Source organism: Pinus tabuliformis, chromosome X (assembly GCF_031772625.1).
Source record: "Pinus tabuliformis cultivar Carrire ecotype Pingquan chromosome X, CPIR1, whole genome shotgun sequence".
NCBI lineage: Eukaryota > Viridiplantae > Streptophyta > Pinopsida > Pinales > Pinaceae > Pinus > Pinus tabuliformis.
Window position 1 is genome coordinate 714,923,648 of NC_142308.1, and position 12,271 is coordinate 714,935,918.

The 12,271-nt window shown below is 36.2% G+C and overlaps 1 pseudogene; it reads left to right on the forward strand.

Moving 5' to 3' along the window:
- The first annotated feature begins 204 nt into the window (after positions 1–204).
- On the forward strand, positions 205–765 carry LOC149141959 (pre-mRNA splicing factor SR-like 1 pseudogene; annotated as a pseudogene).
- Positions 766–12,271: the final 11,506 nt, after the last annotated feature.

Genomic DNA, 12,271 nt, shown 5'->3' on the forward strand with positions numbered 1-12,271 from the left:
CCAGTTTTTATTGCTGCTCTTTGAGAGGTGTTTGACTGTATATCCTAATTTTGAAATCGCTAAGAATAACATGACTATAGCCCTTACAGACCTTGGTACAAAGGTGAAGCGTGAAGGAGATATACATCAGAGTATAGCTCATTACAAGAAGGGAATTGTAGGGGCCCGTTTACAACATTTTGTCTTCTCTACAAATTTTTTACCATGAAGTTGACAGTGAAGCAAATACATGGGCTTCTTAAGCACGAGGATTCTCCATACATGAGATGTAGTGGTTTCCTGTACTTGCGTTATGTTGCAGATCCTAAGACGTTATGGGTTTGGGTCGAGCCTTATGTTAAGGACGAGGAGGAATTTTCTCCAGGATCAAATGGAAGGATGACCACAATGGGTGTTTATGTTCATGATTTACTTCTAGGCCAGTACTATTTCGATACACTTTTTCCTCACATACCGGTACCTATCATGTGTCAAATTACTGCTCATTTGGAATGAATGAATCCTCCCACTCGGCATGCAGGAGTGACTGGTGATACTAATCACTATGGATCAGATGACACTGCCCGAAGGCCACCATCAGTTAAAGCTGCTTTATCTGTGTAATTTGGCCAGCATGCACCACATTGTGCTTCTACCCGAGATGCCTCACCTGTGCGTCGAATACTGCCTCGTGACAGGAATGGCAGTGATGCTATTTCAAAATCAACCAATGGTGATCGTTATCACGACAGAGAGAGGAGCAGGGATCCTGTTAGGGATTATTAAAAGTACAGTAGAATTTATTATGCATATCACAAGACTGTGTTTTTGAAATCACACAGCAGTTTCGTAGCGCGCTACGAAACTGCTGTAGGTGATGATTTTAAACACAGAGCAGTTATGATGGTGAAGATGACTGAGAAACTTGAAAGAGAGACACTTGTCTATCAGTATAACCTACAGCACTTCCAATATGTGGCAGTCCGCTCTATTTTAGTCAATTAAGGATAAAAGGTAAGCTCTTTTAGGTTCGAATATGATGAGGCAAAGCAAAGACTGACAGACAGGAAAAGTTTCCTATATTTTAGGATGATGGAAAACATATTATATTAAGAGCCAATTAGCAATTGCAGACACCTGTTCAGCTCATAAGGTTTCCAGTTTATTTGAAAGATGTGGTGATATGCGTTGTTCAGGAAGAATTAAAGAACAGTGGACATGTTTTTAAAGTGATGAAGAGTGATGGGAGACAGAAGCCGTGAAAACAGAGCACCTTCCTTGGTTAATTAATGAAGCCATCTATGTGACTGGAATCCAAGGCCAACTCATTTAGTGTACTTTCCTTCAAGACACCTCAACCCAAGCAGCAAAGGACATGTGTCAAAAGCCAGAAAAGCATCATGCGACAAGGAGCAAAGATTTAGGATTTTGATTAAATGAAAACCATTTGTGATTTCAGTTTAGACATTTTGTAATTAATAAATTAGTTATGCACTAGATAGGGATATTCAATAGCCACCTTCGAGGCTCCCCTCATGCTGGAGGAGGAAGCTCGAGGTGGTTAAGCTTGTTTGCCTATATATGGATCAATAGGAGATGTAGAGGGGGTTGGATATTTTATGAAAAGAGAGTGCTATTTTGGCTTGTGTAAAGAACAGTTGCAGTAATATAAGATATATGCCTTTCTTCTCAGGATTCATACAGCATTTCCATGTTCAAGATGTATTGTTTTACTTTGTCCTTTATGTCTTTTTTCAGTTGCTTAGAGGAGTAATCACTCAGAATTCACATATGCTGCTCTGACTTCCTGTACTCTTCTATGAACTGTGGTTTTATAAGAGTTATATTTTGAACATTTAAATGTCACATGCCCTGACTTCTATGTAGAGGAAATATCATTGTTTGTTGTAGCATGTTTGACTCCATAAGCCCAATGGATGTATTTGTATATTTGTCCAGCCAGCAAGTTCATTAAATCTATTGTACAAGAGTTAGCCCTCTTATCAACATTCAAAATCAATAACTTTTTCTTGAGAGAGCCCTCTCAGGCTAGGGAGGCTAATCCTTAGTCAAAAGCTTGGTCTGAAATAGTTACACAGAGTCTACCTGATCAGCAGCCCTTCAGTGCTTGATTCTGTGATAACACCACGTGTCACTATTTCAACCTTCAGCCCTAAATTTGATAAAAAATAACTATAGTCCATTCAATTTCATCCAATTTTTACAAAATTCAAATATGATGCCTGAAATGGAAGTTATGATGATTTTTCCTAGGTCTCATGTTTGAGATAGAATTCTGGAGCCCACAAAAACCCTAAATTCCTCAGAGCATATCTCCTATTACCACATAGAAAATGTTACAGTGAAAATTTCAAGATCACCTATTTGAAGAAGCGAAACCCTAGAATCGAAAGCTCGAACACCAAATTTTATGCAACCGACTCACAAAATAGAAGAAGAGATAGATCAATGACTTCAAAATTTGCCTCTTCGAGGGGGAAACCTCCTTTACATTACACAAATGAACAATTCTTGGATGATTCAAATGACAAAACCTCCTTTCTATATATATGAGTCTAATGGGTCACAGTATAATCAGAGCTGACATAACAATAATAATGTAAGGGCACAACAATAACAATAGTGGGCTTCTATGGGGCACAAAAATAACAATATGGGAACTACATGGTCACAACAATAACAATAAGGGGGCTACTTTGACAATAACAATGAGGGAATACACTAGTATTATAGGGACCTCACAAAAAATCTTTAGGATCAATTTAATTTATAAAATTTGATAATGGTAATTTGATGAATATCCCTTCAAAAACTTCAACATCAATCAATTTATTAATACCTTTCATGAAAATCATTCTAGGCCCATGAATCAATGAAGAGATGCCATATCATCTTATTTTTTGGGGCTTTGACCATAAGGATGGGGCTTCAAACTGATCGAGTATATCTTCATAACTAAGATGAACCACAAGGCATGTCATATACCATTGGAATTAGAATGAGTACGAGAATAAAATGAAGGTGATCATGTGAGCCAATACGCTAGTATTTATCCTCAAAAACTCCAACAAGTTTGGATTCTTGTATATTGGCCAAATGATGTAATCCATGACATGTATTAAGAGTGTTCAAGACCGATGTTGGAATTAATTACAACACCATTCAACGATCTCCCCCTTTTTCATTGATGGAAACACACATACTCCCCCTTCAATTATTGCTCCCTGTGACTTCATGCTTCTAATCTTCCTTTCATGATTTCTCTCCCCCTTTGAAATCAATAGAAAAGGGTTACTCCCCTTTATGAAATATCTTCCTCTATCTTCGTACAAAATTCATGTCTCACTTTGATTAATTTTCTCCCCCTAACTTGTTATTCCTTACATAAGTTCCCACAGTTGATTCCACATGAGGCCTTTTGCAAATCTATCTATGAATTTGCTTTCCAAACCTAATACTCCACAAAGCTAACTAATCTTCCCATAATTCTAAGTATTGCTCTGACAACTTCTTTATATTTTCCATTTTTCAACCTATGAAAGGATATAACTTCAAAAGTGCAACCATTTCTACATAAAATCCCCCTCTTCAACATTCACAAGGACATGGAGTTATCAAGATGGATTTCTTAGAATAATGTTTGAACGAAATCTGTAGTTGGATCACCCTAAACCTTGAAATCTTCCATTGTAGATTCATCATGACCTTACGACGTAACAAATCCTAAGAGCATGATTTATGAGACTTTCTCATTTGCTTGATCTTCTTGTTTTTGTTTTCTTCTCAAAATTTCTTGTACCTAATATTAGATTTTTCCTCCATGGAAGATTCCATCTTGTATCTACAATCATGAGTTATGTGCCCATAGTTATCACATTTGTAACATTTTATGTGATCCATGAAAGACAAGGAAACTGACATAAACCTTATGCTCATAAAGTCCTTTTGAAATTTATCTTTGGATTCTACAAACTTGCTTCTGTGGTTTTGATAATGACCTTGGTAATCATTCTTTCCATAAGCTCTACAATCCCTAGCAATATGCCCGAAGTTAGAAAATGAGAAACAATAACCATTAAACATATCGGGGTTCCTAGATGAGTTATCTTGTCCTAAATATTTTATGAAGACATAATTTCTGGGAGGAGGTACAGGCCTTCTTGGAGTCGCAAAATTTCCAACCTTCTTCGGTCCTTCAATTTTGTTTGACCTTTGAAGGATTTTTCTATCAGTTTTCTCATCAATCTTACTCTACAGGAGCTTGGAGCTTGTGCCTTCATTGCATGGGGCTTTACTTTCCTTTTTTCTTAAACTAAGCAATTTCTTGGTCCTTTTCATCAATGATATGATCCTTGTTTTCAACATCCTACAAATGTTCCTTTTGTCATTCCTTGAGCCTGTTTATTTTTTCTATAGATGCATCAAGTTCCTTTTTCTTTTGCCAAATTCTACTATATATTCCTCTAATTATATTGTTAATATTTTTTCCTTCTTTTTAGCTTCCTACACTGGAAGTCTTAGAAGGGAAACTTCTTCTTAAATTATTTGATTTCACTTCCTTGTTTTGTTAAGATCACATAAGGCAGTAATCAATTATCCCTCCATGTCAACTACTAATTCTTATTCTTCTTCTACTTCATCTGAATCATCATCATCATCTTCATATTGACTTGCATGCTTCTTTGAGTAGAGATCATGGAGCTTCTTCCAAGTACTTTTGGCTGATGAGAATTAAATACTATATTAATATTTCAACCCTCAAATAAAAATTAATTATAAATATTAACTTAACTAAATAAGATAGTTATTCCTCTAACAAATCATTAATTGACTCATTCCATATCTTTTAATACTATAATTCTAATATTTGAGCCTTTGAATAAAATTAATTATAAATATTATCTTAAATAGTAATATATTATTTCTCCAAAGGGTTAATTGTTGAAATGATCTAAGTTAATTAAATACAATTTATTGATATCATTAATAATAAACTAACTAACTTATAAATTATCTAACCTAATTCTCCCTATCCCTATCCCTCGGTCGAGTCAAGTCAAATATAGCCTTTGTCCCTATCCTTTGGTCCAGCCTAGTCAAATATAGCAGTTTCTTGGTCTATTATAGTTGTTTCTAGTCAAATATAGTTGTTGGATGATCTTCTCTCTCCCTATTTAACATGCAGCCATGATTTGGTTCTTCAACTTGTCCTGACGATGAACCACACTTGTTGGTTCGAAACGTGTCAACAATCAATTAATAATGTGATTTATGCTGAAACCCCTATCATATACTTGTTATGGATCACAGAAGCCTCAATTCTACAAGAATTAATTTACTTAAGATTTCATAAGGTCTTACAATGCACTAAGAATGGAATTCATGGATTTTGTATTTTACCTTCTAGATTTGTCGGTAGATGTGTCTCAAAAAAACAAATTGCCATACATCATATCCTTGAGCTTGAAAATGGACTTTCATTCTAGATTCCCATATTTCATATTTGGCTTCATCGAAATCAGGCACTTGTAGACTAACTTGATTCTCTTTAGATTTGTATAGTTCTACAATACCCAAGACTTCCTTTGATCATTTGGATACATGCCTTTTTTACTTTCCCATCTCTGCACTTTTAAGATCTGCCTTCCAATTGTTAAGTTGCAACTGAAGGAACCTGCTCTGATACCAATTGTTGGAAATATTTAGAGGGGGGTGAATCAATATTCCCCTTAAATTAGTTAATTTTTAATATTCAAAGCATTAAATTCACATTAGCATTACATAAGAATCACATCAGTAATAACACCATTCATCAATGCACAACAACAAAGATAGGACGCCATGTATTTTTAGGTGGAAAACCTTCTGGGATAAAAACCATTGAACACTTCTTAATATAGGTCTTCAAATTTACATCAATAGGAAGTTACAACTTCCAATATTTTTAGCATCAACTAAAGGAGGCTCTATCCCCCTGGTTTATCAACTCCAATTGAAAGGATGCTCCAATGCCCTTGTTTACGAACTCCAACTGGAAGGATTCTCTAATGCCTTGATTTACGGGCTCCTGCTCCCTAATTTATTGGCTCTTACTGGAAGGACGCTCCAATGCCCTAGTTTTATCAACCCCAACTAAAAATATTCTCCAATGACCTATGCAGGCTCCAACCTACCCTAGCACCACCCTGTCGCCCTAAAGTGTTCTTAGATCTGACCTGAAGGAGACTCCACTCTCTTGCCTTGGACCACCTACCACCCTACTCAACAAGTTGCCACTTTCCTTAAAGTCTCTTTCCTTTAACTCACCATGGTAGACCATGTTTCACAATCTTCTAATTGGATCCACCTGTGCTCAATATCAATCCTAAATAATATCAAAGTAATATTCTAACTCTATCAGTCTGCAATATTGGCATAAGCTTGCAACAACAATAATGACTTCTTCTACTTCTACCCAATATTCCATAACCAATTTGATCTCTGCAATACAATACTTCTCATTATGAAAGCATAAAATTGTTCATCAAGCCTTGATATCAAACCCTAATTGTAATCCTCTTGATAATATTTTTCTTCAGTGCACTAGAAACACAATGCAAACCTCACAGACAATGTAGACTTGACATAATCCCATCATATTCTATTTGACAACATTCAACATCTCATAACATATCCACTACAACAACATCATACTAGTAACCTCTCTTATTCATATAAAATATTACTGGAATCATACACATAAGCTCATAATCTATCAACACTTCCTTAGTCCTCCACAACATTAGTATATACAAGGCTTGTACATAAGAATACATTAGTCATGAATACTACATAACATCCATTACACACTTCAACTATAAATATAACATACTGGCACACAAGAAGCAACAATATACTCTCAAGGCCTTGCACAGCTCAATCCAGTCTGATCTATGAAATATAAATCCTACTTAGCCCATTAGAATGATTAAACCCTAGAAACAATTTTTCTCAACAATATAGCAAGTTTCAACAACATATAAAACCCAAGTGACTTCTTGATATATGCCTCACTAGCAATGATGGAAAGATAAACCAAATGCTCATCAAGTTTTCAAGTCTAGTGATGTGCTATTGTGTTATTGTAGTCCTTGAAGATGTCTCAAGTGTGCTAGAGAGTGACATTGTTTTTTCTATTGTCTGTCTGGAGATTCCAAGTGATTTTCTCCAAATTACCTTTGAATGATTTGATCTTGTCTTTTATTTCTCGAAATATATGTTGACACAAAGTAAATTCCAAGGTTTGTTTTGCAATACTAGTTCACCTTTATTGTTCTTGTATTTGTTAGCACAATCCCTAACAAACTTCAAAATTTGTGGTTATAAACATTGCTTCAAAATACGCCTTCTACAACAGCCCTCAATTCTGAGATAACTCAAGCAAATACGTTGATGAGCCAAGATTGTTCTATCACAAATTAAATCAAGTGTCGTCAAATCACTTATCTATTTAGGACAAAGAACTACCTTTGAAACTAGTGATGATGCTCCAATGAAAGATCAACGCAAAATGATGCCACAAAATAAACTTTAGGGTTGACCCTCAAATATTCCACCACATACCAGTTACTTCAATATGCTTGAAATCAATAGACTTACTTTAGTTCATGCAATTGCTATAGAATATCCCCAAAATTTCGAGTTACGAATTTTACCTTAAGAATTCTCTTACAAGGTCACTAGTTAGGGCTTAAATATGTACAAAAGATTAGCTTTGAAAGAGATGAATAGGCCTCCACTAAATACTTCACGAAATATAGTGATTGAAATGTATCAAATGTTTCCTAGAAAAGGGCCGCAGACATACCCTTCAGATCCACTATAAAATGTCAACCCTTTCACAAGTGAAACCTAAGTAAACTTTTATCAAAAGTTAGATTAGTTTCATAACTCACACCAGATCTCAATTCAAAATTTTCTCCCAAGGATGTGTAACAACTATGGTGAAAATTCCATGTAAACAAAATTTAATAAAAGAAAAATAATAACCATGGTTATGGGACACTTATTCCAAGTTGAATGTCAGGCAAAACATCTTAGTGTGCGTGTTCATTTAAGTTATTATGGATAAGGAATTTGGAAAAGGAAATGGAAAAGGCTTTGGAAAAGCAAAATGGAATTTTTTGGCAATTTATATATGAAAATAATGGAAATTAGGAGAAAAGGAAGGTGAAAGATCATAGGTTGCAAGTGAGGAGGAAAGTGAAGGAAAATAATGGAAAATGAAGAAAATAGAGGTCACATTAATAAAAAGGATTCTAAGGATCAGTTTAGGGCTTTTGGTCAGTTCAATTTTGGAGTTCTCTCTCCATTCTCTCTCTCACATGCTTGGACACTTAGAGTTTTATTGGATCATTTCAACATTGGATCAAGAAAGGAGGGTGTTACAGGATGCCTTACCATAGGTTCAAGGCACTTCCATAGTTGTGAGTCTTAGAATCTATGCTTTTAACCTTAGAATAATGCCAAAAATCCACAACAATTTTTTTTGTTGGGATGGGGTCCCCTAGGTCAGTTTGGGGTTATTTAACCAAAAATGTATACATTTTTGTATGAAATGTAAAATCTCTGCGATATGTGGATGCAGAGTGCGTAGATGAATAAAAGTCAAAGGGTCTTAACCCCTTGTTTTAAATAAGTCGGTTTTGAGCTTCACCCATGGTACACGGACTGTGGCATTGTATTGAAAAGTCTATAAATAGGTGAGTCTTAGAGAGTCTAAGGATATAGAGGAAGACAAGAAAAGTTAATATGGACTAGAATAGTAAGGAAGAAGCATGTCTACACTGTTTTGGCGTAGAAGAAAGGCTCTACAGTTGAGTGCGCATAGGCCTAGGTAGAGTCCACAACTGAGTGCGCGGATCCCTGCAACTGTGTGCACAGGGTAGTTTGAGTTTGTACTGAAGAACTCTAAGTAATAAAGATCGATTTGAAGTGGAATACTTGTATTTATCTGCTATCCGATTATCTATTATTGTCTATTGCGTTGATTACTGTTTCATGTGAATTAATGTCTTGTATCTGCGCGAATTGGGTTAATTGAACTCATTTTCACTTAATAATATGATCACATAAGATTCACAAAGTTTTAGAGTTACTTTGAGGGAGGAGGGTGTTACAGGATGCCTTACCATAGGTTCAAGGCACTTCCATAGTTGTGAGTCTTAGAATCTATGCTTTTAACCTTAGAATAATGCCAAAAATCCACAACAATTTTTTTTGTTGGGATGGGGTCCCCTAGGTCAGTTTGGGGTTATTTAACCAAAAATGTATACATTTTTGTATGAAATGTAAAATCTCTGCGATATGTGGATGCGGAGTGCGTAGATGAATAAAAGTCAAAGGGTCTTAACCCCTTGTTTTAAATAAGTCGATTTTGAGCTTCACCCATGGTACACAGACTGTGGCATTGTATTGAAAAGTCTATAAATAGGTGAGTCTTAGAGAGTCTAAGGATATAGAGGAAGACAAGAAAAGTTAATATGGACTAGAATAGTAAGGAAGAAGCATGTCTACACTGTTTTGGCGTAGAAGAAAGGCTCTACAGTTGAGTGCGCATAGGCCTAGGTAGAGTCCACAACTGAGTGCGCGGATCCCTGCAACTGTGTGCACAGGGTAGTTTGAGTTTGTACTGAAGAACTCTAAGTAATAAAGATCGATTTGAAGTGGAATACTTGTATTTATCTGCTATCCGATTATCTATTATTTGTCTATTGCGTTGATTATTGTTTCATGTGAATTAATGTCTTGTATCTGCGCGAATTGGGTTAATTGAACTCATTTTCACTTAATAATATGATCACATAAGATTCACAAAGTTTTAGAGTTACTTTGAGGGAGGAGGGTGTTACAGGATGCCTTACCATAGGTTCAAGGCACTTCCATAGTTGTGAGTCTTAGAATCTATGCTTTTAACCTTAGAATAATGCCAAAAATCCACAACAATTTTTTTTGTTGGGATGGGGTCCCCTAGGTCAGATTGGGGTTATTTAACCAAAAAAGTATACATTTTTGTATGAAATGTAAAATCTCTGCGATATGTGGATGCGGAGTGCGTAGATGAATAAAAGTCAAAGGGTCTTAACCCCTTGTTTTAAATAAGTCGGTTTTGAGCTTCACCCATGGTACACGGACTGTGGCATTGTATTGAAAAGTCTATAAATAGGTGAGTCTTAGAGAGTCTAAGGATATAGAGGAAGACAAGAAAAGTTAATATGGACTAGAATAGTAAGGAAGAAGCATGTCTACACTGTTTTGGCGTAGAAGAAAGGCTCTACAGTTGAGTGCGCATAGGCCTAGGTAGAGTCCACAACTGAGTGCGCGGATCCCTGCAACTGTGTGCACAGGGTAGTTTGAGTTTGTACTGAAGAACTCTAAGTAATAAAGATCGATTTGAAGTGGAATACTTGTATTTATCTGCTATCCGATTATCTATTATTTGTCTATTGCGTTGATTATTGTTTCATGTGAATTAATGTCTTGTATCTGCGCGAATTGGGTTAATTGAACTCATTTTCACTTAATAATATGATCACATAAGATTCACAAAGTTTTAGAGTTACTTTGAGGGAGGAGGGTGTTACAGGATGCCTTACCATAGGTTCAAGGCACTTCCATAGTTGTGAGTCTTAGAATCTATGCTTTTAACCTTAGAATAATGCCAAAAATCCACAACAATTTTTTTTGTTGGGATGGGGTCCCCTAGGTCAGTTTGGGGTTATTTAACCAAAAATGTATACATTTTTGTATGAAATGTAAAATCTCTGCGATATGTGGATGCGGAGTGCGTAGATGAATAAAAGTCAAAGGGTCTTAACCCCTTGTTTTAAATAAGTCGGTTTTGAGCTTCACCCATGGTACACGGACTGTGGCATTGTATTGAAAAGTCTATAAATAGGTGAGTCTTAGAGAGTCTAAGGATATAGAGGAAGACAAGAAAAGTTAATATGGACTAGAATAGTAAGGAAGAAGCATGTCTACACTGTTTTGGCGTAGAAGAAAGGCTCTACAGTTGAGTGCGCATAGGCCTAGGTAGAGTCCACAACTGAGTGCGCGGATCCCTGCAACTATGTGCACAGGGTAGTTTGAGTTTGTACTGAAGAACTCTAAGTAATAAAGATCGATTTGAAGTGGAATACTTGTATTTATCTGCTATCCGATTATCTATTATTTGTCTATTGCGTTGATTACTGTTTCATGTGAATTAATGTCTTGTATCTGCGCGAATTGGGTTAATTGAACTTATTTTCACTTAATAATATGATCACATAAGATTCACAAAGGTTTAGAGTTACTTTGACTTAGATTCAGATTAGAGACATAGGTCTGCACTACGGTAGACCTAGATCCCAAAAACCTTAAATGACTTGTTTATGTGCACAAAACTAGCTGATTGTTATCTTTTGGACCTTAATAATACAGTAAACCTATTTCGTGAAGAATTGGACGTGATTAGAGCTAGCCTTGGGGATTAGGCTCTAATGAAGGATAGATCTGTGCGAAGGTAGATCTAGGATATAGAAAGACATCACAATCATATTTAGATGCGGAAATTTGGTTCATGCATCCCCCCATACTGCTTCGAGTGAGACTGCAGCCTGTGCTACACGAGTTGTTGCTGATAGGGCTAATAGTGTAAGGTTTTGTTGTTTGGCACAACTAACTCTGAACCTCGGTCAAGACCCCCTAATCCAACAAATGGTTCCATTGCCGGGACCGGGATCTTCTTAAAGAGATGTGTGATGTCGCATCATTGGAATTCGACTAAGAAATAACTTGAAAAGTGGTTGTATCGTAAAATTCATGAGCTCGCGGCTTAAGAAAATAGGAATCTGTGTCTGTCGAATGAGGATTGGTTAAATCGATATTTGTATATAGAGATACACAAAATCTTCTTCTAGACTTTCCCAATTGAAATATATGAGTGGTTAGCTAAATTGACAGATAGTCAAGGAAGGTGGAAGCTCGATAGTCCTGTAGCGTGGACTCCAGAATTAGTGCGGTGACTGGAGGCCTCTGAAAACAAGATCATGGGGTCTGTCGATCATTGGCTTGATAAAATTCTGGGAGGATTTGTTGCGGAATTTACAGTTGACACCTCAGTCAGCTATAGCGAAGCAGAGTGGAGATTCTTCAAAGGACCTTGAGTTAAGTATTTAAGGTCATTGAATACTTGGATTAAAATGATATGATGTGAAAAGTGGGTAATGCCATTACCTTAATTTTTGGGGCT